Source organism: Schistocerca cancellata, chromosome 2 (genome assembly GCF_023864275.1).
Source record: "Schistocerca cancellata isolate TAMUIC-IGC-003103 chromosome 2, iqSchCanc2.1, whole genome shotgun sequence".
In the NCBI taxonomy this organism is placed as follows: Eukaryota; Metazoa; Arthropoda; class Insecta; order Orthoptera; family Acrididae; genus Schistocerca; species Schistocerca cancellata.
This window is the reverse complement of record NC_064627.1, coordinates 905,867,481-905,894,860: the sequence shown is the minus strand read 5'-3', so window position 1 is coordinate 905,894,860 and position 27,380 is coordinate 905,867,481. Positions and strand designations below refer to the sequence as shown.

The 27,380-nt window shown below is 42.7% G+C and overlaps 1 pseudogene; it reads left to right on the top strand.

The window, feature by feature from the left end:
- The first annotated feature begins 6,793 nt into the window (after window positions 1–6,793).
- Window positions 6,794–6,911, top strand: LOC126163711 (5S ribosomal RNA; annotated as a pseudogene).
- Window positions 6,912–27,380: the final 20,469 nt, after the last annotated feature.

Below are 27,380 nucleotides of genomic sequence, written 5' to 3'. Positions count from 1 at the left end.
ATGCAACGTAGAATGAGTCTGTGATACAGTGCATTTTTCATCGCTTCATGTTTCACGTGAGGTTCAGCAGTGTTGATAAATGCATGTGGAATTGTAATCGACAATGGGCGAAGGAATGACGTCAGAGCACATTTCCACGGAAACCATGCTTAACATTGTTATACATCTATATAAGGAAAGACGCTGGGTAGATAAGGCAGAGATGCAGTGGCAAGTCGCTGTGAGTAGATTGCATGCTGCAGAAGCGAAAGTATTTGGATGATGCCGCCGCCGTGCACGAGTCGCTACAAGTGCAAAAGTTGAGAGAGTGGTGGCGTCGAGGCTGTTTTCCAACGATACGAAGGTATACCGTGGTGCCTGAGCATTTACGAACTCCCTCGACTCACAGTAAACGTTTGCTCATGTACTATTTTTTTCAGAGCCTTTGATTTGTTTGAGTATGACGCCTCCACCGCCATGTACAAACAGCTGAAAGCGCGAAAGCTAAGGAAGTGACGGCGTCGAAGCTGTTTCATAAGGATACGAAGGTATGCTGTGGTATCTGTGCACTTACTATCTTCCTCTACTCGCAGACAATTTTGCTCTTGTATTCCATTTTTTTTTCAGAGTCTTCGATTTATTTGAGTATGACGACGAACCCGCTGACGTGTACAGATAGCTGGAAGTAGAACAGCTGAGGGAGTGCCGACGTCGAAGCTGTTTGTCAACGATACGAAGGTATTCTGTGGTGTTTGAGCGCTTTCAAACTCTCGACTCGCAGTAAACATTTACTCATGTACTTTTTTCTTTCCAGAGCTTTGGATATATTTGACTATGAGGACGACTCCACCGCCAGTACAAGTCGCTGAAAGCGCATAAGCTGATGGAGTGACGGGGTCGTTGTTTGCAAACGATATGAACATACGTCGTGTCAGAGCACGTAGGAGCTCTCACGCCTCACATTGAAGTTCTGCTCATGTACTCTTTTCATTTTTCAGAGCCCTGGATCTGAGTACGGCAATTTCGACGCCGGCGTCTACGAGTCGCAGGAAGCGCAAAAGCTGAAGAAATGGCGGCGTAGAAGCTGTTTGCAAACCGTACTAAAGTACACCGTGGTGCCTGACAGCTTACGCCATTGCAAGATTCAATACACTTGGGGTTGGCTAAGGAGAAATCTGAGATGCGCTTGACGAACACAGAAGAGGCACTTGCACGCTAAAATCTGGACTCAATATTAATGCACTTGTATATAGAATAAAATGACGCAGAAAAAATAAAATAATGCAGAAATTAGTAAACTAATTCTGTTGTAACTTCTGTAGCGCTACACATATGGAAAATATTCTGGTTCATATACTGGTTCAGTACTCTTAATTTTCAGCAGAGGCTCATACGTTTCTTCCCAGTTTTGTTAATGCATACAGAAACACACGTGTTTAAGTTACGTTTCCTCCCAGGTTTATTAATGCATACAGAAAAACACGTGTTTAAGTTTAAATATGAAAATTACAGTTCTATCTGCTTTAGCTGCAGATAAATGGGGAAATTTACCAGTAATCTCATATTTTTACCAGAAAAGCAAAGACAATACCAATTTAGAGACCCTTACAGAGAAATGGATTATTTCCATGTGCTAATTACATCTATATTCATAATACCCGTATAGAGAAAGGGGTTATTTATATGTGTTCATTACATCTGTACCACTGACCGATGACTTGTCCTGAACGTTGTCCTGCCCTGAACGTTTCCATTAAGAGTTTCAAAGCTACATGTTGCTTAGAAATATGTGTTCCCTGCAAACAAGGGCCTATGATACTCGCATGTATCACCTTCAGGTATAGAGCCTGTGCCATCCCCAGAGTCTCCCCGCAGACGCTGGCGGTACATTAATCTCAAAGTGACACCGAGTTAATGCACCGTTATGCTTCACAGCAACGAACGATCGCTGACGCAATGTACTTTTAAACACTGGATGTGAACAGGGTGGACAAGGATACTGCCTTTACACTTAACGGTTGGCAGTGCAAGCGGCGTCGCAAAGACACACCACGGACGGCAGTTTCTCACTCGCGGCTAGCTTTGTTTCTCACACAGAATCGTGTAGTCAGTAACACCACCTACTAGAGCAGCTTTCTCAATTCCACCGCTACAACAAAGTGTCATGTTATAGGTGATTGAGCGCTGTGGTACGAGACGAAATGGCTCGCTAAGACCGCTATTCACCACGAGATAAAAACGTATGACCATGTTCCAATAACAGAACATCTTAAAGATGTGTGACGGTAAATGAGACTCATGGAATAACAAGTCGAAACTCCTATACTAAAGCACAAGGGGAGATTATACTTATATAGAATACCCTTCACAGGGGGGTACATCGCAGAAAATCCTTGTCATAATTTTGTTTCCGCCTTGATCGCCGGAGATACATCCGAGAACTCGTCGCCTTTTAAACCCGGCTCAGAAAAAAATCATTGCCTGTAAGCAGGCACTATAGCGTCCACAGTGCCATATTACGAAAAGACTTAAAAACAATATTTATAAATAAGAGACAGTCATAAAAACTGAATAATATATTTTTATCATGTAGCCGTAAAATAATAATTTCTCTGTGTAGGTTTAGATTGCAAAGAAATAATTTATGACAAAATGATCTAAAGAGACGACAAGATACGCTCTATTGTTAATTTTTTAGTCGTCTTCACTTTTTCTCTTGTCTTTATTGTGTATCGACGGACATCTTTCGAGTGCTGGCAAATGTAAGCATATTTATATGAGTTAAGTATATAATATAATGATTTAATATTATTGTGCACTTTTAATTTGTAAGAGGTGATCACGATTTCATGTCCGCCTTCCTTGAATTAACCTGCATTCAAGTAATTTACAGCTCAACAATCGCAGCGGCCGATGCAACCAACGACGCCATTCCGTGGCGAGATTAACTTATGAAAAATTAGCGGAAGCGGAAAACTCGCCCGCTATTAACATAATATTAATTTTTCTCCACAGCCGCCCAACGTTGCAGAAAATACTTAGCTTTAAGATTCTTATTTTCAGTACCATAGCCGAGACCCAGAGCCAGGACTCCGACTACAATACAATGGTTAACGGAGGTAAGAAAAAATACTCTCGCGCGTGTGTGGGCCGCAATTGTAATTAATAACTAAAGATCTTTTGCTTTAAAGTGAATTGACTAGCCGAGGAAATTAATATGAAAAGTTTATTACATTGTTCAGCTTGTATGCTCATGTTTTAAGATGCAGCGAGTCTAACATTCATTAACGTAACAAATAATTTGAGATTAATATTGTTAAAAAGGAGAACTTCAGGAAAGCATTTAACCGTAAAATCAAAATTAAATGGAATATCATTTTTATTAAGGCCCACCACGTAAGTCGGCAACAATCAAAAAATAATAATAATAACAATAATAATATATTAAATAACCACGGCCGACGGACGCGAGATTGGCGCCGCAACTTTGGGGCACGATTAATATGATTCTATTGTACTGAATGTAATTATGTATGTGTCTAATTGTTGTAAAATATTAGTGCTTATATGAATTATTTTACATGTACAACAACAAAACCACACCCTGAAGAGATCTGGAGAAGAAAAAGTGTAGAAAAGAAAAGGGATTACGATAAAGAAAAATAAAGGTAAGGCCTATTGTGCAAGCATCCTGTGTAGCTCTGTGCGGAATATCGAACCCATGTGCACATGAGATACCTCCGGTGTTTTGTGTATTTAAGTGTTTATTTTTGGAGGGGATAATTATTCGTGTGTGTATCAGTGTTAAAGATTTGTCAGTGGCTTAAAGTGGATTTAGTATGGGTAAGATAGGACAACCTATAGCATCCGTACCAGAAGAATAAAATTCTGTTAATATGGAAAGTGAGGATCATTTGCAAAACGTAAACGAATCCCAAGCCACCGCCTCCGGTAACATAATTTCCGGAGCGGGGGGCGAGGATCTGCGGACGGTGAATGACGCTCCACAGCAGAATGGGAATAGAGTAACAACTCCACTGCCTGGGCAGGGGGGGCCAATCGACTGCTAGATTAAGCGGGGCACCAGTATGCTCACAGATTGCAGACCTATTTGCAGAATTTCTGCGCAGGTTAGAAGAAAGAGATAGGGAAAAAGAAAGAATGTTAGAACAGAGGGAAAAAGAAAGAGACGAGAAACTGGCTCCGATGCTACGTGAGCAAGAGGAGCGCAATGAAGCGAAACTAGATAGTATCCAAAGCGAACTTGCCGAGATGCGGGACGCTTGCAAAGAAATCCCCGATCTTGTGCAAAGCTTAGCCGGCGAGATGCAAAAATTACAGATATCGCAGGCTAGGCTTGAAGATAATGTCCAGACTTTAACCAACCGCGTGGATAATGTGGAGATAGATCCACGGAAAAGTATTGACGCATATTTGGAAGTGCAAGCTCAAAAAGTAGAAAAAGAATTAAATGAATGGCTAGATGTAAAGGATCGCGAGATATCTGCAAAGATTGAAAGCGACGTAAAAACAGCTGTAGAACAAGCGACTGCGGCCGCGAATGTAAATATTGACGCTAGCGCTGCTGCACTAAATGCCGAATTAACACAGATCAAGTCCCGTGTGACAGTGGAGTTGCCAAATTGGCAACAGGAGATCGCGCGGAGACTGTCTGCGTTGGAAAGCAATGTAAACAGTGGCGGACAGATAATGAATCCGACTCCGCGTACTGATTACTATAATAACGCTGACGGTAGGCAAGGTGCGAGTGCGCAACCGCAACCTAATACGAATTATGAGCACGAACAACATGAGATACCGTGCAGCGCACATCACGAAGTAATGAATGTCCCAGAATGTAGCAATCAGATGTGCAAAAAGAGGACAATGTAATAAAACACAGGACATTCCTACCCTTCAATAGCGAAAAACGAAATGTCCACCCTGTTGTATTTATTAAGAGCTTCAGGAATGTGTTTCCCAGGACATGGACGGAAAGACAAAGAATACAGTTCGTGGTCTCCTTTATTCAAGGTGACGCGGCACTGTGGGTCACCGACGTGCCCGTTAATGTCTAACGATGCAACAGTTTGAAGGTGCATTATTGCAAATTTCTGGTCCGATAGCGCCCAAGAAAGACTACGAAAGGAGTTGTACAATCCAGAAATGTACAATCCTAAGATGGGAACGTTACGCAAATATTTCGAAAAGTATATAAACAAAACCAGGTACTGGGACGAGCCAATGTCCGATCGTGACATAATCAGATTGATAAAAATGAAGTTGCCCAGTGAAATTAAAAGATATTTCATCAATGTGCCGGAATACGATATAGAACAATTCATGGAAATAGTGGATTCTGTTGACTTATTGATCGAAGATATGAAAACCGAAAACAAGTGGAACCATGCAGGCTGTAATCAACAAAAAGCCGATTACAATAGCAGCCACAGTAATGGTAGTAACTTAGTACCAAATGGTAATGGGAATAGGGAAGAGCGCCGGCAACAGAATCGAGGCACGAACAGTGGCAATGGTTATAACGGCAACGGTTATAATCGTCAAAATCGAAAGAGACATCATGATGAACGCATGAGTAATGGATATAATGGTAACGGCAATCCGCAATGGCGGAATAACCGAAACCAGTGGCGTGGTCGTAACGAACCGACATCACAGTGGCATCAAAACACAGCGACACAATGGAACGCCAACCCAGGTCCATCACAGAGCATGTCAGGAAGTTACAACCGACCACCGCAAAACCAGAGCCATACACAACATCAAAATACACCATCGGGGAGGCAGGGTGGCCAACCCAACTGTAGCGACAACAACAACCAGAACCACAATGTGAGGTTAGTGGAAGTGACAGACAACTGTCAACCCACTAATGCTCATCCGTTAAACTAAAGACAGCCACAATACGCTCTCCGTTGTTGGCTGCAGGACGGTGTGGTGAGGGCACATTCACGGATGACAGCCAAAAACTTTGTATGCTGAGATACAATGAGGGAATAAAAATAGAAAAGGAACATACCGCAGAAATGTAACCGAACCGACAAAAGTGTTGTGCAGGCTATATTGCAAGAAGATATGTATGGAGCACCAATACAGATAATAGTCGATACCGGTGCGTCAACCAATATCATGAGTGCAAATTTTTACAAGTACTTGAGTTAAAATAATAGAATACCAGTATTGCCAGTGAAGAATTGTCGTGTTACAGGTGCAATAGGTGCACAATCTCATATCATAAAGCACCAGGTGAAAGTCGAGTTTACGGTAGGAAATGAAGCAATGAAAAGATCGTTCCTAGTAGTTAAGGGATTAGGTGATGCTTGCATCCTGGGGATGGAATTTTTACGCCAGAGGGACGCAAAAATCGACCTCCTGTGCGGGGAAGTAAGCCTTATGAACGAGGACAGACGTGTAATTTTGCCATAGTTGAGGACACGGGAAGTGCACAGTAAATATTGCCGGAACTTTAAGTCGAGATTCGAAGGAATACAGGTAATGAAATTATATTCTGACTTAAGTACAATACAAGCATATTATAAAGAATTTATTACTGAATCAACTACAATAATATGTTCATACAATTGCTTCCTGAACTCAGACAAAGTAATTTTAGTTTATCTGAGTTTATGGAGTGATTATATGTGCATATGGTTAGAGTTGATTTGGAGGTAATGTTTTAGTGACTCGTCATTGTACAGCTTTGCATGTACGCTCTAACTGACTGTTATTCAAACATGTGCTTCTTTTGTCTGTGTATAAAACATTTGCTTTTTCCGTTTTTATATTTCATAGCGCCTACGGCCTTGCCGCAGTGGTAACACCGGTTCCCGTCAGGTCACCGAAGTTAAGCGCTGTCGGGCTGGGCTAGCATTTGGATGGGTGACAATCGAGTCCGCCGAGTGCTGTTGGCAAGCGGGATGCACTCAGCCTTTGTGGGACAAACTGAGGAGCTACTTGATTGAGAAGTAGCGGCTCCGTTCTCGGAAACTGACGTACGACCGGGAGAGCGGTGTGTTGATCACATGCCCCTACATATCCGCATCCAGTGACACCTGTGGACTGAGGATGACACGGCGCCCGGTCGGTCCCTTTGGACCTTCATGGGCTGTTCGGGAGGAGTTTAGTTAGTTATTTTTCATAGTGAAGATGGTTAGTTAACCCAAGCCCTTAAAGATAAAGGTGTATTTAAACAGCTGATGCCGCAGATATGCATTTATTCAAATAAAAAAGATGAGGCTTAGAATTTAATTTATCTTTGGAGCAAGGCCACAAGATACGAATGAGAAGGGTTGTGGTGTAATCATTTGAGTCAAGGTGTGAAAAGAAACAACGAAATAAGAATATACAGACAACTAATCGGAGAACGGAACCTGGTATCAGCCGAATACCACTCTGGTGCCTTAAGAGTTGTTCTGCACTTCTCACTAATATTAAAACTACATAATTATGGGTGTGGCGTTTGTATGAATGCTTGTCATAAGCGAGAATAATATTGGTACAGTTATAGATAGCATAAGGAGATTAAAAACACAGTGTACAAGATAATAACAGCCAGTTGCGTAAAAACTAATTGGGGATTGCGATCACCCAGTTTTCAGTCTAGATATCTAACATACAGTCAGTGGGTGATTCAGTGCATTTTTACTCGCTTCGTGCTTCACGAATGATTTGTAGTATCGATAAATGCGTGTGGAATTGTTATCGACAATGTGTGAAGAAATGACGTCAGAGCACATTTCCACGGAAACCACGCTAAGCATTGTCATACTTCTGTATAAGGAATGACACTGGGAAGCTTAGGTAGAGTTTCACAGACAGATCGCTGCGAGTAGACAGCAAGCTGCAGATTCGAATGTACGTACCTGGACGACACCACCACTATGTACAAGTCGCTGCCAGCGCAAAAGCTGAGGGGGTGGCAGCGTCAAAGCTGTTTGCCAACAATACGAAGGTAAGTCGTGTGTCTGAACACGCAGGAGTTCCCCTGACTCGCAGTAAACTCTTGTTCATATACACTCGTTTTCTTTCAGTGAACTGCATTTCTTTGTGAACGACGACGACGGCGTAGCCGTGTGCAAGTCGATGGAAGCGCGAAACCTGATGGGGTGTCGGCGTCACAACTCTTTCTCGAAGATACGAAGGTAGGTCGTGTCCGAGAACGTACAAGCTCCCACGATTGGCGGACAACTCTTCCTCGTGCACGGTTTTTTTCTCTCTTCAGAGCCTTGCATTAATCTGATTTTTTTAAAAATTATTTCAGTGCCTTGCATTAATCTGAGAATGGCAACGACTCCGCCGCCGTGTACAAATAGTTGAAAGCGCAAAAGCTGACGAAATGGCGGTACCGAAGATGTGTGCGAACGATTTGAAGGTACGTCGTGGTTTCTGAGACACCACTCGCGGTCAACTTTTGCTCATGTACTCCTTTTTTTTCAGAGCCTTGGATTAGGTTGTGACGAGGACGGCGCCGCTGTATGTAAGTGCAGAAGCGCAAAAGCTGACAACGTGGCAGCGTCCAAACTGTTTGCCAACGGTATGAAGGTATGCCGTTGTCTCTGAGCACGTACGAACTCCCTCGACTCGCTGTAAACTTTTGATCATGTACTCTCTTTCTTACAGAGCCATGGATTTATTTGAGTCTGACGACAATTCTGCCGCCTTGTACACGTCGCTGAAAGCGGAAAAGCTGGAGGAGTGGCGTCGTTGGTGCTCTTTATCAAACACACGAAGGTATGCGATGGTGTCTGAGAACATACGAGCTCACATGTGGCGCAGTAAACTCCTGCTCATCTGCTTTAGCAATCCATTTATTTGTCAACACCGCCGCCGCCGCCGTATGTTAATCGTTGAAAACGTAAATGCTGGTGGGGTCGCGGCGTCGAAGCCTGTATGTGAATGATACCAAGGTATGCCATGATATCTGAGCACGTACGAACTCCCTCGGCTCAGTAAATTTTCCTTATGTTATCTCTTCTTTTCTTTTCAGAGCCTTGGGTTTGAGTATCTTGACGGACTCCAACACGGTGTACAAATAGCTGAAAGCACAAAAGCTAAGGGAGTGGAGTCGTCGTTGCTGTTTGCCAACGATGCGAAGATCTGCTGCGACTCGACTCGCAGCAAATGTTTACTCAAATATTCTTGTTTTTCAGATCCCTGGCTTTATTTGAGTACGAAGACGACCCCACCGACGTGTATAAATCGCTATAAGCGGAAAAGCTGAGGGAGTGTCGGCGTCGAAGCTGTTTGTCAACGACATCAAGGTATGCCGTGAGGTCTACAACTTTCTCGACTCGGAATAAACATTTTCAGGTACTGTCCCTGTTTCTTTTCAGAGCACTGGACATATGAGTACGACGACTCCACTGCAATGTACAAGTCGCCCAAAGCGCAAATTTTGTGGGAGTGGCGACGCTGAAGTTATGTACAAGTTGCTCAAAGCGCAAATTTTGTGGGAGTGGCGTCGCTGAAATTTGCGAATGATACAAAGATGCGCAATGGTGTCTGCAGGTAATAGCTCCCACACTTCCCAGTAAGCTTTTACTCACGTACTCTTTCTTTTCAGAGCCTTGGATTTGGTTACGTCGAAGACACCGCCGCTGTGTACACGTCACTGGGACCACAAAAGCTGAGGCTTCATCGTAACGAACAATCGCTGACAAACTGTACTTTGAACGATTTCTGTGGATGGGAATAGGCATACCTCCATTATACTTACGGGTCACGTAATTCAGAAGGCGTTGGCAGGGCAAAGACACGACGGCGGGCATATCCTCACTCGCGGCCAGACACAACGCATTCACACAAAAACGTCACACAAACCTCACACCACTGTACAGCATTTCGATATTACTGAAGTGTTGTGAAGGGAGTGACAACACTTGCGTACATTCAGAAGGTCGTTGCTCTGTACTGTCAGAATTATGGCTCAAATTTTCGTGTGAGATCGATTGTTGGGGCTGATATCTTAATATATGTGTTTTTATCACGTCTCTACATCCCACTGACGTCAACAAGAACAAAAATAGTGCTTACAGTGTAGCTCACCTTAGCTACTTACGACGCTTCGCTGGCAGTATCCGTAAAATAACCTCTCTCAGGGATAATGTTATCTACAAATACAGTGTCTCTTGACTCGTGGTCTCCTGTTTCAGTCGCTGATGAAAATGTTGACTCTAGAATGAGATTTTCACTCTGCAGCGGAGTGTGCTCTGATATGAAACTTCCTGGCAGATTAAAACTGTATGCCGGACCAAGAGTCGAATTCGACACCTTTGCCTTTCGCGGGCAAGTGCTGTACCATCTGGTAGACCACGTGTCCGCGAATGGCAAAGGTCCCGGGTTCGAGTCTCGGTCCGGCACACAGTTTTAATCTGCCAGGAAGTTTCAATGTTGACTCTGTTTTCTACTCTATGCAGTCTGATTAATTTATATTTTCAGTTTCTTCGCCCGCCAAAGTTTCTCTTCTCCAGCAGTCTTCACTCACTCTTTTGGCATGACGCATGGCCTTTCAAATCTTCTAATGTCATAGCAGTAAATACTGTGCTACAGCAGCAAAAGCAAACTGACTTCGCGCTCTAGGATGGAAGAAGCGATTATGCCTAGATTCTTTGTTAATTAACAGTGCGTGATGTATGTTCTTAAATCGTGAAGAGTTTCAGCTTCATATCTGAGTTCACTATGAAAGTTCACTACCAGTATATAGATAATTGCTTCTTACGAGAGGCGTTCAATAAGTAAAGCAACACTATTTTCCTGAAAGCAGGTTTGTTTTTCAGCAATACAACACAATATATAGTTCTGTACTCTTTTGTTACAAAACCAAGTTACGCCACCTTCCTGGGAAGTCCTGTAGGCCCGCATGGTATCACTCTATTGGTGGACGTTGGAGCCAACGATTTTGTTGAATCAGTAACCTTCCCGTTATCCACGGACTGCATGCCGTGGAATGCATTCTTCTTTGGCAAAAACAGGCGAAGTAGGAATGTGCGAGATCCGGGCTGTAGGTGGCATGAGTTGGCATGTTATTGTTGCGACGATGAGATGCCTCGTTGACCGACTAATCATGCTTTTGTTCACTGCCAGGTCTCCTTAGACATTCGACAAGCGTTATTAATATTGGCGATGCTCTGGTTTTCTGTCAAATGAAAGTCAAAAGTAGCTCTCTGCTTGGAACGTACCCGCTTTACAGACACCATTTTGGAGACTACATATACAGCTGCCACCTGTCGCAGCCTAATCTCGATGCATCGAGATTAGAAAATAGTGCATTGAGAATGGATAGGCTGTAGCCGAAATCTGGATTTGTACAATAAAACCTGCCAAAAAGAAAAAAAAGGACGACTAGTTGCTGCGCTCTATAATTTATAAATTATGCAACAGTCGCTGTGTGCACCCACTTTCCTAATGGAAGGTAACCTGATGAAATCCGCATATTTTTAACCGAAAATGGCCGAGAAAATGATGTGTTGCATAACTTACTGAACGCCCCTCGTACGAGTGTTTGGCTATACCAATTTACAGGGTCGAATATGGTCAGATATTTTCATTAGTGAGTGATGACAGTGTATTTAACAAGAGGGTCGAATATGGTCAGATATTTTCATTAGTGAGTGATGACAGTGTATTTAACAACAGGGTCGAATATGGTCAGATATTTTCATTAGTGAGTGATGTCAGTGTATTTAACAACAGGGTCGAATATGGTCAGATATTTTCATTAGTGAGTGATGACAGTGTATTTAACAACAGGGTCCAATATGGTCAGATATTTTCATTAGTGAGTGATGACAGTGTATTTAACAAGAGGGTCGAATATGGTCAGATATTTTTATTATTGAGTGATGACAGCGTATTTAACAACATTGCCTCAGTATTTATTTCATTTGCAGACTAATAATTATAGCTATAAGGAGTAGTGTGTTTGTTGGTTAGTACCAGGTGGATAGAATGAATGAGGCTGGCGGCATATCATCAGACTTTCGGCAAAACATCGTTTACAAAATTCTGAAGATTGCAAGAGCCGACCTGTAGGAGAATTATTGCACAATCAGATTAACAGCTAATGTATCCAAGTTGCTGGCAAATATAATATACAGATGTAAGGAGAACAACTAATGATCTGTCAGATTACGATCTGTTTGGCTTTAGGGAAAGAAAAGGAACCAGAGGGGCAGTTCTGACATACTGGTTGGGAATGGAATAAAGATTAAGGAAAAATCAAGACAAGTTCACCTGGAGAAAGCGTTCGACAAGTCAAATTGTGCCATATGTTCGAAATTCTGAGAAAAATGAGGGTGACCTGTAAACACGTGAAATAACTAACATCTACAAAAATCAAGAGGGAACAATAAGAGTGGAAGACCAAGAATTAAGTTCTGGGATTAAAAAGGTATAAGACAGGTTTGTTGGGAGAATGACTCATGCGTACACAGTGATAGATGGTCTGAAGCAGGTTCAGTCGAGGACGTAGTTCTAATTGTCATCCTCCAGAGGCCAGTAATGCACACAGACACTCAAGAATCTGGTCAAGGGAATACTTTTGTGAATTGTTCAGTGTACTCCCCTTTTTTGTTTATTTATGATTTTACCGCTTTGTATATATTTTTAGTAGTGTGAATGATGCGTGAATGTGGTCTAAAGTAAATATGTACATCATTGTTCTACTGATAAACTCTGTACGAATTAGCGCGAGAAATTTTTAAGATAGTGTGAATGCAGACGACAGGGAATTTTATATCATAATATGTTAAGTATGTTTATGGTAAAATGAAAGCTAATTGGAGTGCAAATGAAAATAATTACTAAGATGAAGTTTACACAAAATATCAGAAAGTTAAATATTGACTTCAGGAAAAAGTACAATTCAAAAGTGTGTTATTTGTTGATTGGTTAGTAAAAAAAAGCGATGACTAACGCGGGAGGACAATGTTTTGCTATTGGCCTTAAAGAAAACTGACCAATCAGAACGGAGTATTCTTCGCGCGTCTTTTCTCTTGGAGATATATAAATGCTTACAGCAGTCGAAGAGACGGAGCCCAGCCTTTCAATAGTACTGTCGTGTGTAGTATGAGCTCCGAAGGAAGTTATAATTTGCCGGTTTTAGTTGTGCTACATGCTTCAAAAGTGTTTTAAAGTTAAGCCATATTTATTCCGTTCTGTTTTTTAGACAGTACTAATTTTTAAGTAATATTGAGTGTAATTTTGTGTATAAGAAAAGACAGTAATTCCGCGTGGCATATTGAGCAGATCGGTAACTAAAAACTTGAGTGTATTAGACACCGATAAATTTAATAGTATGTCGATCATTTTCATTTAAATAGAATCTGTGTTAAGTAGCTGTTCATATTTCGGGAAATACGTTACCGTAAACTTTCTAACGTGGATAAAAGCGTTTGTGCACGACTGTGTTAGTATTATCACGGGCTTGACAGTGAATGTGTAGCTCTCGACTTCAGAATATACCGAAGTTTTCATAGTATTTCCACCATTCATTCAAAATTAAGACCTTCTTCCGTTTCTTAAAATAGTTACGTTGTGTGCAGTCTGGAGCGAGTTGCAGTACGGTAGGTTTCTGCTCGGCTTTCCTACCGGCGATCTGCTGCAGCGAGTTCACAGGTAGGTGCAGGTAAGAGGATGAAAGGAACCGCACCGCCGCACAGAGATGTAGTCTCTCGCTCCTACTGCTCAATCTATACGTCGAAGAAGCGATGACTGAAATAAAAGGAAGGTTAAATAATGAAATTAAAACTCAAGGAGTAAGGATATCAGTGATAAGATTCGTTGATGAGATTGCTATTCCCAGTGAAAATGAAGAAGAATTACAGGATGTGTATAATGAAATGATCGGTCTAACGATTTCAGAATAGTGACTAAGAGTGGATTGAAGGAAGACGAAAGTAATGAGAAGTAGTAGAACTTAGAACAGTGGGAAAGTTAACGTGAAGAATGCTGATCATGAAGTATATGAAGTTAAGAAATTCTGCTACCTAGGCATGAAAATAACCCATGACGGTAGGAGCAAGGAGTCAAGAAAGGGAGACTAGCACTGGCAAAGAGGGCATTCTTGGCCAAGAGAAATCTACTAGCATCAAACATTGGCCTTAATTTGAGGAATAAATTTCTCAGAATGTACGTTTGAAGCGCAGCTTTGTATGATAGTGAAACACTGTCTGTGTAAAAAGCGGAACAAAAGAGAAACGAAGCATTTAAGATGTAGTGCTACGAAGAATTTTGAACATTAGGTGGACTGACAAAGTAAGAAATGAGGCGATTCACCACAGAATCGACGAGAAAAGGAATATATCGACACTGACAAGAAGAAGGGACTGGATGATAGAAAATCTGCTAAGAGAACATAGAAAAATTCCATAAAAGAAGAAGTAGCTCCAAGTGCATATGGCGAGCAGTTCATTAGTGTTTATTTCCTCCTGGGCAACAAGTCAGGTGTTGAAGTGTGGATGCATTGACGCAAAACGTTCCAGTCTTTACTGGCATACGTAGTTTACTTTGTGGTGGTGTTATGACCATGCAGAGAACATTAGGTAGTAAATTATGTGACATGTTTGTGGAAAGAAAGGCGCTGAGGAAAACAACAAACACATCGAAGTTTGTATATATAAGGTACCATTGTTCACATCCATTGTATGTAGCTATATCCTCACAGCCGGTATATTGAATAACAGTTGCATAGAGTCGTTGCTGCTGATGGATAGTAATTCCGAGGTCCACGGTTCGATTCCTGGTAAGATTCTAAAATTGTTCTCTGGAGGCATCTCCACTCATCCTGGCGACGTAAGCCGAAGTCGTTTGGTTATAAAAGTAGAAAAGTGGACGCGCACATCGCCAAAGTAATACGTAAGCTTGTACCAGGCTAGGTGACACAAAGCTTTTATTTATTAGCAGTGATTACATCAGCCAATATTTTTTCGGATAAGGGAGCGAGGTGCTTGACGTATTATGACTGTGGATCTTACTTTTTGAAAAATACCAGATCGGTTCTATAGATTCTACGTCTATATAGTATGGTGGCGGTAGAGAGGGTCCATTTTCTTGTAAAATTTATTTGATGAAATAAAGAGAAGAAAGTTCGGACTCCTTAATTAATGCCAGATGATCCACTGACTCTACATATTATTAATTATTATCTGTCTGTTTCTATGTCACAGTCCAAATTTTGCCCATTATAGTCATATTGGAGAAGAGAACATGGAATGAAACTCTACTTTCAGAACAATGAAACATTGCCCGGTGCTGTTCTTTTACAGCACTCTTCGCGCTCCGTCACTTCTCAACGTTTATTAACAATGTTATTTGTATGAATCGTCGGTTTGTGTAAATGATCCCCTGGCCATTTTAATTCTGATGCTTCATTTTTTCCTAAAAAATCTAATGTAGTGTGTTCAATTTGTTCAATGTGTTCTTTCATCCGCTTATAATTACATATTTATTCTGGCCCCTTTTAAAATCAAATTCCGTAGCTGGAAGAGGTTTCCTCAGTATTTCTTCGCTAATTTGGAAGTTCGCTACTGCACGAGAGAGGAAACGACTTATTTACAAAGATGGTGTTGTCTTGTTTTGTTTATAATATTGCAGAAATTGCTGTGTAATAACTAAAGTCTGTCGGCAAAGACCTTGAAAGCCCAACGGTACTGACCGATCGCTGCGTCGTACTCAGCCGACAGGCGTCACTCGGTGCGGATTGAAGGGGCCTGTATCCAGCACAAACCGCTCTCTCGGCTTTTGTCGGTTTTCTTGACCGTAGCCACTTCTTCCCAATCAAGTTGCTCCTCAAGAGGCCTTATAAGGGCTGAGTGCACCTCGCTTGCCAACTGTCATCACTCAGCAGACCGGAAGGTCACCCATGCAAGTGTTATCCAAGCCCGAGAGGGTTTCACTTCGGTGATATGTCGGGTACCTGTGTTACCACTGCGGCAAGGTCGTGGGAACTGTCTAACAGTACAGTGATGTGCACTACTGGCCATTAAAATTGCTACACCAACAAGAAATGTAGGTGATAAACGGGTATTCATTGGACAAATATATTATACTAGAACTGACAAGTGATTACATTTTCACGCAGTTCGGGTGCATAGATCCTGAGAAATCAGTACCCAGAACAACCACCTCTGGCTGTAATAACGGCCTTGATACGCCTGGGCATTGAGTCAAACAGAGCTTGGATGGCATGTACAGGTAGACTACAACTGCCCATGCAGCTTCAACACGATACTACAGTTAATCAAGAGTAGTGACTGGCGTATTGTGACAAGCCAGTTGCTCGGCTACCATTGACCAGACGTTTTCAATTGGTGAGAGATCTAGAGAATGTGCTGGCCAGGGCAGCAGTCGAACATTTTCTCTATCCAGAAAGGCCCGTACAGGACCTGCAAAATGCGGTCGTGCATTATCCTGCTGAAATGTAGGGTTACGCAGGGATCGAATGAAGGGTAGAGTCACGGGTAGTAACGCATCTGAAATGTAACGTCCACTGTTCAAAGTGCCGTCAATGCGAACACGAGGTGACCGAGACGTGTAACCAATGGCACCCCATACCATCACGCCTGGTGATACGCCAGTATGGCGATGACGAATACACACATCCAATGTGCGTTCACCGCGATGTCGCCAAACACGGATGCGACCATCATGATGCTGTAAACAGAACCTGGATTCATCCGAAAAAATGACGTTTTGCCATTCGTGCACCCAGGTACGTCGTTGAGTACACCATCGCAGGCGCTTCTGTCTGTGATGAAGCGTCAAGGGTAACCGCATCCATGGTCTCCGAGTTGATAGTCCATGCTGCTGCAAACGTCGTCGAACTGTTCGTGCAGATGGTTGTTGTCTTGCAAACGTCCCCACCTGTTGACTAAGGGATCGAGTCGTGGCTGCACGATCCGTTACAGCCATGCGGATAAGATGCCTGTCATCTCGACTGCTAGTGATACGAGGCCATTGGGATCCAGCACGGCGTTCCGTATTACCCTCCTGAACCCACCGATTCCATATTCTGCTAACAGTCATTGAATCTCGACCAATGCGAGCAGCAACGTCGCGATAGGACTGTTAGTGATACGAGGCCGTTGGGCTCCAGCACGACGTTTCGTATTACCCTCCTGATTCCACTGATTCCATATTCTGCTAACAGTCATTGGATCTCGACCATCGCGAGCAGTAATGTCGCAATACGATAAACCGCAATCGCGATAGGCTACAATCCGACCTTTATCAAAGTCGGAAACGTGATGGTACGCATTTCGCCTCCTTACACGAGGCATCACATGATCGTTTCACCAGACAACGCAGGTCATCTGCTGCTTGTGTATGAGAAATCGGTTGCAAAGTTTCCTCATGTCAGCACATTGTAGGTGGCACCACCGGCGCCAAGCTTGTGTGAATGCTCTGAAAAGCTAATAGTTTGCATATCACAGCATCTTCTTCCTGTCGGTTAAATTTCACGTCTGTAGCACGTCATATTCGTGGTGTATCAATTTTAATTGCCAGTAGTGTATACCAAAGTAAAATACTGTAAGTATTTTATTTATTCTGTTCTGGCAGCAGACACTTGGATCATGCTCCACTTGCGATAGTGTCCTTCCTTCTGTAAGTCACACACCATTGGCTTTTCCTTGTCAACATTTGCTTGGACATTCCGTCGATTTTCTCTGTTGGCTCTATCACATCTTATTCGTACAACTTGTCAGTATCGTTAATAGGAGGGTGTCCTGGGTAACGCGATCACTTTCAACGATCACTTTTCACACTCGCAATGAGAAGTAAGAGTGGCTCTAATTTGAATACCAATGTGACTGTACCTAGTTCGTGCAATGGCCGGGTAACTAGTTTGCCTTGCTAAGTAATAATTATATACCTTATTATTACTATATGAAAAGGGTAATGACGAGTTACATTTGTGGGGTTTTGTGGGTGGGAGCGACTGGGGGGGGGGGGGGGGGTGGGAGGCGTGGCGGAAAGACAGTCACAAACTGTATCACAAACCGTTCTGCCGTGAGAAAATACTCTCGCCGGCACAACGGTGGGTTCTTTGTTTTAATTCGGTAGGTTATTGAGCTGAGTTATAACATACAACGTATTAATTTAATTTATTACAGTTCCATTTCCACAGGACTGTTCTGAGTGCCTATAGCCCTCTATGAATATTTAGTATCACCTGACACAAATCTACAACACTGTTCACTTGTAGCACAACTGACATTGTTCCTGCATACTTGCAGCCTAAGACGATGCTGTTGTCTTGATTTTTGACTTCGTATTGGGCTGAGCGTTCGTCTGTTCAGACGTTATGCAGGCGAAAGTAGGAGAACCACCGTGGTGGCGCAGAGAAACTGTAGGAAGCGTGTCTACGCCGGCGTTTGTTGCTCAGCTTTGTGACATGCACCGACTGTACACTTCTGTGGTTTCGTTGCAAGTTGACAACCATGCTTTGTCACCCTGTTCTTCGGACGACGTCACAACCAAATCATGTAATCCCGTTTGTTTTCACCTTCTCTGACATTGTGCCCTTTTCATTTTCTTCTCTCTTGATGAAAGGAAGTACTGGATTTATTTTCTGTTATAATTCTTCAGTTGAAACTTTGAAGCCCTTGGCAACTTCCTACCAAGCGACCTCGTTTTCCTCAATTTTGCACCGTGAATCTCTTGCGCCTGACTAGGAATTCTGACACGTATATGCTATTAGCAGCACAGCATTCTCCTACGAGCACTCCATCGCTCATACAACTGACGTTCGACAACAAAGGAAGTGCATTCGTGAGGAACAGCTGACTGCCAAAGCTTTGCTTCCTGTGCTGTTCACAACGAAACGAGCGCCGAGGGGGAGAGCGCAAGAAATTCCTTTGATGATTCGCTGAAAAACCCGAGCGACAACCAGCAGAACAAATGCAAGCACCTGAGAATGCGACCGGAACTCGGCCCAATGCTTTTCGCTCGAAAACCAGAGAGAATTCTCAATGTGCCAACGCTCGTTACCCTGTGTTCGCTCTGGCGTATGCAACGCTACAGGAGTATGGTTTACATTCACGTCGTCTGTATTGCAATGCTGACACTGCACCCGTTACGATAGGCATTAAAACAATAGGTGAAAGAGTAAGTGTGAGTGGATTCTACGCATAACTTTCTGACTTAAGTCACAAATTTTTCATGTGTATTTGCTACATCGACAAGTTGGTTTTGAAATCAAAGTTACCAAATAGTTTATGCGTTTGTCTTTGTGATCAGATTTCCTCACCACAGTCTCCAGTTGTTCACATTGATGTCCCTTTTCATATACGACAGCACAATCCACTCTCCCATATGTTATTAAAATAATATAAATACAGATTATCTTATTCTCACAGTTGCTGGTACATTGAAAAAGATTCTAAGGATTTATACAGGATTAAGGGTTCATGAATCACATTGAATGATTATTCGATATCACTGAAGGATTACTCGGAGACAGGAGTTTCTATGTAGTCCTTCAGAGACAGGTGATGTCCTTGAAAAGTTACTTACCACAGAGAAGAGTATTCTTCTTCTTATTCTTCGGTACTAAAGCCCTTGGTGGGCCTTGGCCTCCTCAACAATCTTCTTCCATATCTCTCCGTTCTCAGCTTTTTTCTTCCATTCGCGGCTTCCCCTCTTGGCAAGGCCAGCCAGCACATTGTCCATCCATCTAGCTCTTGGTCTGCCCTTCCTTCTGGTGGAATACAGTCTGGCATTCATTATCTGTTTGGGCGTCCTGTCTTCCGTCATCCTCTCCACACGGCGTAACTAATGTATTCTTTGAGATTTGATAAATTTAACTATATTTTTCTCTTCTATAAGCTCCTGCATTTCATGATTTTATCTCACTCTCCAACCTTCTGCCTCTCTCGCAGGCCCATAGATTTTTCGTAAGAATTTCCTTTCAAATGCCCTTAGGCTGTTACTGTCTGCTTCTGTCACTGTCCATGTTTCTGATCCATATGTGGCAAAAGGTCGCACAAAGGAGTACTATACTCTCAATTTAGTTGTTCTTGCAATTAGAGAGTTCTTGAGCATCTTTAGGTTTGCATAACAGGCTTTGTTTCCTGCTTGTATCCTTTCTTTAATACATTTTCTCATACTATTATAACTCGTTAGCATCTAACAGCTTTGAAGATTTACTCTTTTATGGCACACACATTGATCTAAACTTCCCGATAATAAATTACAGGACGTAAAACATCTTCCCTGTGCTTGGGCTTCTTCCTCTCGGTCTTGTCGTCGAGAGAAGGCAATTTTAACTAGACTCCGGATAGGACACTGTCTTTTTAGCCATCGACATATTTTAAGTGGTGATCCTAGCCCGCTTTGTCCCCACTGCTCTCAACCGTGGACAATGAGACACCTTTCACTTCAGTGCCCCTATTTTAATCCGCTACGCGCCCGTTTACGGGTTGTCGCCTGATATATCTTCCCTTTTAGCACATGACACGCGGTCAGCCGATTACGTCTTTAAGTTTATCAATGTCAGCGAGATAACATCGGTCATTTGAAGCTCCTTTTTGCGGAATGCAGCCCCCTCCCCCCCAATCCACTAGTGGTTTTCTAAGATTTCCTTCAGTATTTAGTTTCCCTCCTTCTTGAGTTTCACTCCCATTGCTGCTAATTTCACAATCTGTTTTTTACCCTTCCCTAAGCCACAGAATGGGCGCTTATGACCCTAGCATTATGGGAACGAAGTTTTTCGCGGCGGCACTTATGTATAAAATATTCTCGGTATTCTTGCCGCGTCAGTTCTAGATAAAATCTCGAGCTTTGGACGATTACCTCCATCGTCATCGTCAGGAGCTGACTGTCTCCACTGCTGCTACGATAGCCTCTATATAGCCCGAAGACGGCTTCTGATTGATCGGCTTATGATTGGTCGGCGATTACGTGCTGCTGTCTCAGACGGTGTCACTGTGTGCGCCGGTGGCGCCACCGCTTCCGTTTGAACGTAAACGTTGGAAGGAACGTCTCTGCTGCTTCTCTGCATGAAGCGCTCGTTTCCACTCACAGCTCAGATGGTATCCGCTATTGCGGTTGAAGTTCTTTTGGCTCATTCTTATTTCAACAGGACAGTACGTATAAGTGTCTTAAACAGGACCCAACTTTGACGTACAGCAGAAAAACCATGAAGTTACTGAAGAATTCCGGGCTGCCAGACAATATTACAAAAAATCTCAGAGTCCGAGCTCCTAGACCGCCCAGGTTGTACGGACTACCGAAGCTCCATAAGGATAATGTTCCCATAAGACCTATTGTCAGTGCAATTGGTTCTCCTACTTATAAGCTGGCCAAATATCTAACAAAGTTGATGACTCCTATAGTTGGCCGGTGTGAACATCACATCAAAAACTCCCAGATGTTCACTGAGAGGATCAAAGATATTACAGTTGGTCCAAATGACATTTTAGTCAGCCTGGATGTGGTGTCGCTGTTCACAAAAGTCCTGTGGAGGACACTTTGAAAATGCTGGCGGATCTTTTTCCTCCTGAAACTATAAAGTTGTTCCGGCACGTGATGACGACCACCTACTTCTTGTATGGTAATAAATTTTATGAAATGACAGACGGTATGGCAATGGGCTCTCCGTTGTCTCCATTACTGGCTAACTTTTTTATGGAGAATTTTGAAGAACGCGCACTAAATTCGGCTCCTCTCCGTCCATCCTTATTTTATCGTTACGTTGACGATACATTTATGATCTGGCCACACGGCGAAGAAGCTCTCAAAGAATTCATGGAACACATGAACAGCATCCATTCGAACATCCAGTTTACTGTCGAGATGGAGAAGGAAGGGAGACTGCCTTTCTTAGACGTTTCAGTACAACGACAGACGGACGGGCGTCTTGGCCACTCTGTATACCGTAAGCCGACGCATACCGATTTATACCTGAACGTACAGAGTTTCCATCACCCTGCTCAGAAGAGAGCCGTTTTGAACACGTTGGTATATAGAGCCAAAACTGTTTCTGACGAGGACCACTTAAGGTCCGAGATTAATCACCTGAAGAACGTGTTCCGAAAGAACGGCTATGGTGCAAGCGATATAAAGGCAGCGTTCTCCAAAAGAAGGAAACGTGATAATGCTGCAACCTCACAGGATGAAACACCGATTGCGGTTCTTCCTTTTTGTGGCGCAATTTCCAGCAAAATAGGAAGAGTCCTGCGTAGACGTGGTATAAGACCGATTTTTCGTCCTCCTAAGAAAATTAAGGAGATGATGCGCCCTGTTAAGGACAATCTCGGCCTCAGGGTCCGTGGAGTTTATAATATAGCCTGTGAGTGTGGAAGCAATTATATAGGTCAGACTATTCGTTCTGTTTCCGACCGCTGTGCAGAACACTAACGCCATATTAAAAATAGAGAGCTGGAGAAATCGGCAATTGCGGAGCACAGCCTCACGAACAAACACTAAATATTGTGCGATGAAACTAAAATTCTGTCCCATGCCTCCATGTACTGGGATTCTGTTATTAAGGAGGCTGTTGAAATAAGAATGAGCCATAAGAACTTTAACCACGATAGCGGATACCATCTGAGCTGTGCGTAGAAACGAGCGCTTCATGCAGAGAAGCAGCAGAGAGACGTTCCTTCCAAGGTTTACGTTCAAACGGAAGCTGTGGCGCCACCGGCGCACACAGTGACACCGTCTGAGACAGCAGCACGTAATCGCCGACCAATCATCAGCCGACCAATCAGAAGCCGTCTTCGGGCTATATAGAGGCTACCATAGCAGCAGTGGAGACAGTCAGCTCCTGACGATGACGATGGAGGTAATCGTCGAAAGCTCGAGATTCTATCTAGAACTGACGCGGCAAGAATACCGAGAATATTTTATACATGACCCTAGCAGTTTAGCGCCCTAAAAACATAACAAAAAAATAGTTGAAGCATTTATCAGAGATCTTCAGGTCCTGTGGTGTTCTTCTAGCTTCAGAATTGGACATAACCATGTATTTTATGTTGTTTTCATTTACGGTAATTCCATTTCTTGTTCCTTCTGCTTCCATTTGTCCATATATTTCTTTAAGCGATGTTACATCCATTGCCACGTTGGCAACTGCACCTGCATATTCGCATATCTGGCTGCACTTCATCATTATTGTTCCTCTTTTATCTACTTTTTAGATGATACAATGCAGTGCTTAATTAAACAGGACTGCAGAGAGGCCATCACATTGATTCACTCCATTCTCAAAGTCTAACTGCCTGGTCATTCTGTTATTCACTTTTGTTTTTGTATCCTTCATTGTTATAACGATTAACCTCCTCAGTTTATCAAAGACGCCTAATCTTTCAGCCCTTTATACAATGCTGGTCTATTAATAGTATTGAAAGCTTGTTTAAAGTTAACAAACAGGAAGTGGAAGTCTACATCATATTCATAATTTTTTTTCCTTTCTTTGTCTAGCAATAAACAACTGGTGAGATGTATCTCTGTTTTGTCGGAAACCACTTTGGTATTCTCCGAGTATCTTTTCGGAGCACCTCTTTATTCTTTCGTTCAGTACTCCAGAGAAAATCTTATATACTGTATTCAGTAGGGTTATGCCTCTGTACTTTTCACAACTGAGCTTCTCTCCTTTCTTATATATTCGGCATATTATTCCAGTATTCCATTCCTCCGGCATGCTTTCATTTACCCATATGTTCTTTATTAGTTTAAATATTTTGCATGTTAGAGATTGCCCCCTGATTTTATTAGTTCTGATACGATGCCGGTTATTTTTTAGTTTATTTATCAGTATTTCCACTTCCAGCAATTTGGGTTTTGTGCCTCATCCCTTTCATCTTCTCCTACCTCTGTGTTCTCTTCCTGTTCCTGTGTACCTCTTGGGGTCTGATCTGAGTTTTTGTTGATCATATCTTCAAAGTATTCTGCCCACCTCTGCAATATTTCTTGTTCAGCTCCTATTGTCTCACCGTTTCTGATTTTGCATGCACTTTGTTTGGTTGAAAACGTTTTCTCGTTTTTCCCACGGCGTAATAGAATTTCTTCGTTTCATTCTGTTCCTTTAATTCTTCTATCTCTTGAAACGTTCATTTCAACCATTTCTTTTTCATTTTAATGCATATTCTTTGGCCATTATATCTTAATTCTTTGTACACCTCGACGTTTCTTCTTGTTTCTCTCTGTATCATTCTCGGTCTTGCTGCATTTTTACGCTCTATTATTAGTCTGCATTCATCATCAAACCACTCATTTAGTGCATTTCTTCTCATCCCGACTACGTATTCTGCTGCCTCTTTCAGCTCTTTCTGCATCTTAGTCCATCTCTCTTGGATTCTCATTGTTTTCACAATGGGAGTCAGTGCATCTCTAAATTTTGCTTGGTATGCTTTCACAACTTCTGTGCCATTCAGGTTTTCTGTGTCCCAGTTTGTATTTTTCTCCATTCCAGGTTTAGATGTTACAGATAGTTTTTATCTCACTACAGGCTTAACAGCATAGTGGTCCGAGTCACAGTTAGGGCTTCTGCAGCTCCTCATATCGATAAAAGACGTGGCATATCGTGCCTTTACTAACACGTCGTCTATTTGGTTGAGTACTCCACTTACATTTGATTTCCAGGTCCCATGATGTGCTCTTCTATGTGGGAATTATGTGCTCCTGATGATTAGATTATTTATAGCAGCAAACTGACATAACATTTCTCCATTCTCGTTACTTTCTTCATGTAATGTGTATCTCCGCGATACTCTTCCATATTCGCTTCGCCCAATCTGTGCATTAAAAACTGCCGTAACTAAGAACACATCATACTTTTGAACTTCAATGCATGTCCTTTCAAGATCGTCAAAAAAATTTTCTTTTGTTTCTTCTTCTGCTTCCTCTGTTGATTCGTACTCTGTTATTACCGTTATATTTCTGTATTTACCTTTCACTCGCAGTCTGCTGTCTTTCATTTATGGCTTCAAGTTCCAAAACACTTTTACCGTCTACTTTGTTATTATGAATCTCGTTCCGGCTTGTCCTGTTCTTCTGTCTGGTTCACTATACAGCAGAGAATACTGAGGCATATCTATCTGCCGTTGTTCTTGCAACCTTATTTCTTGTAGCGCTACAATGCTGTACTTGAACTCCATGATCTTAACAGCTATTGCTTTCATTTTTCCAGGTTTCAACATTGTTCGTACATTACATGTTACTATCGCCAAATCTTTTGTCCTTTTTCTTTGCCGAGGTAATGTTTTTTGTGTCTCCGAGGCTCCTGTTGAGGTTCCGTAATACGTCACTTTTATAACATCTCGGAGGGCCTGGATTTCTTTAGGGTTTACGTTTACTCCCCTACGCCTACAGAGCCCCCCTCCCCCCTGCTCCATGTTCTAGGTTCCAGGACAGACTTCGTCTGGTTCCTTAGTCGAGAACAGTCCTGCTTGGGTGACCCTGCCAGTAGCTACGCTACCGCCGGGATAGCTCTCGACTTCATTGAGACATGCAAATCCTCCCGCCCGACACTGAAGTTGCCTACGATAAGGCGGTGTCCCTTGGGATGGCGAAGAGTATTCCTCCATGCTATTTGTCCGCAGCTCGTGGTCTAGGGGGTAGCGTTGCTGTCTCTGGATCATGGGGCCCTGGGCTCGATTCCCGGCCAGGTTAGGGATTTTCTCTGCCTTTGGACTGGGTGTTTGTGTTGCTCTCATCATTTCATCATCATCATCGTCATTTGCGAGAGTGACTAGACTGGATTATCAAAAGGAAAAATTGGGACTTCGTACGGTCGCTGATGACCACGTATTTGAACGCCCCACAAACCAAACATCATCGTCATCCTTGCTATTTTTACCAAGTATACTAATAACCACCTTCCTCCTGAGCACGCCAGGACAGAGATGATCTGGTATTTACAACTCAGGCTAAGTGCTTTGAAGAACTCTCAAAAAACATCACGTGTTAAAACTACAACCAACTTCTTCAAAACCAAGTGAAAACTCAGCTGTGTGCTTCATCAACAAAGACGCGCGCACCGTTAACTCAGTGTCCCATGGAAAGGAGTACTGTCAGGTGTTTCGCCATATAATAAAATATTTGGTTGTTACACTCGATCACGATTTGATTTGCAAGCAGCGATGCTTACACGAGGCTGAAAATGGAAGCCAGAAATAACTTCCACAGAAGGGACTGTCAGCCAATAACTTCAAGACTAAGAGCCTTATCAGTTTCCTGTCCGTGGAGTAATACGGACGCGTTCTCTGGAATGTGTCTTACCACGCCAAAGAAATTTACTGGGCGCTGAGTGAGGTGAGATGTGAGACCTTACTACTGGACTTTGCCACCTGCCCCAGAGACTACCTCGAGACTGGGTTAGTAAAGATAGATAACAGTTGAGTACATTCCATAGAACCTTCCTACACCGGTATGAAACTGGCAGAAAACTCCTACTTTGGGATGCTGTTCAACTCTTGGTTCATGTTTACTTCGATGTCGGCTCTGTCATCAAAGCGTATACCCTCCTTGTCAGTTTCTGCACTTCGCAGTTTTCAGGTAGTTTTGCACTGATAGCACCAATTCTCGTCGCCCGTCATGATTTTCGATTTTCTCAGAAAGCAATTGCCCGCGTCTTGCGTTCCTATCGAGTAGTGACTGGGCAGATGTCTACAAACCATTGTTTTACATCGGTATTATGATGTACAGTATAAACTTTGTACACGATTTTCTCTTTTTTAGATAATTCTGGAGAATATATTGAAAGTTGATTTAGAGATTTTGTTCCAATCCGATAAGTAACACAACGGCGTATACACACGTCAGTCGCGCGTCCATTACTTAACAATTACAGCTCACAACTGATTGGTAGAATGTCATTTTGCTGTCTACACTTGTTAGTTGCACCTGCCACCGTATTTACTAAGCTGACGTCGCACATTCGCCACGAAAAAATTCAGTCTCGGAACTTTCTACACTGTCGATATACACCATTGCAAAGGGAAACGCATGATGCAGCGTATTATGACCACTGTCCATCCTGGGTCTGAGCGCTGCCTCGTCACTGTGAGGACACGAGAGTTGGTGGGAAAAGTATATGAGCGGAGGACGGGCGAATGGGGAATCATTCTAGCGACGATATTGGCCGCAAATGGGAAAATCAACTGAAATAAGTGGCTTTCGCAAAGAGCAAATTTTTATGGCCCAAAGACGAGGAACGAGCTTCCCAGAATCAGCTAATTTGGTTGTCTGTTTGTAATTCCGATGCGATCTTTTCTGGAATGTGATTAATGAACGGTGAAAGCACGAGTATATTCCACGTCCACGCCTCATGACGGAACTTTAAATCGGCGACTCTCGCGTTCACTAAAGCAGGACAGGTGACGATCATACACAGACTGTGGTACCGGCACAAGTGTTTCGCAGTACACCGTTCAGAACAC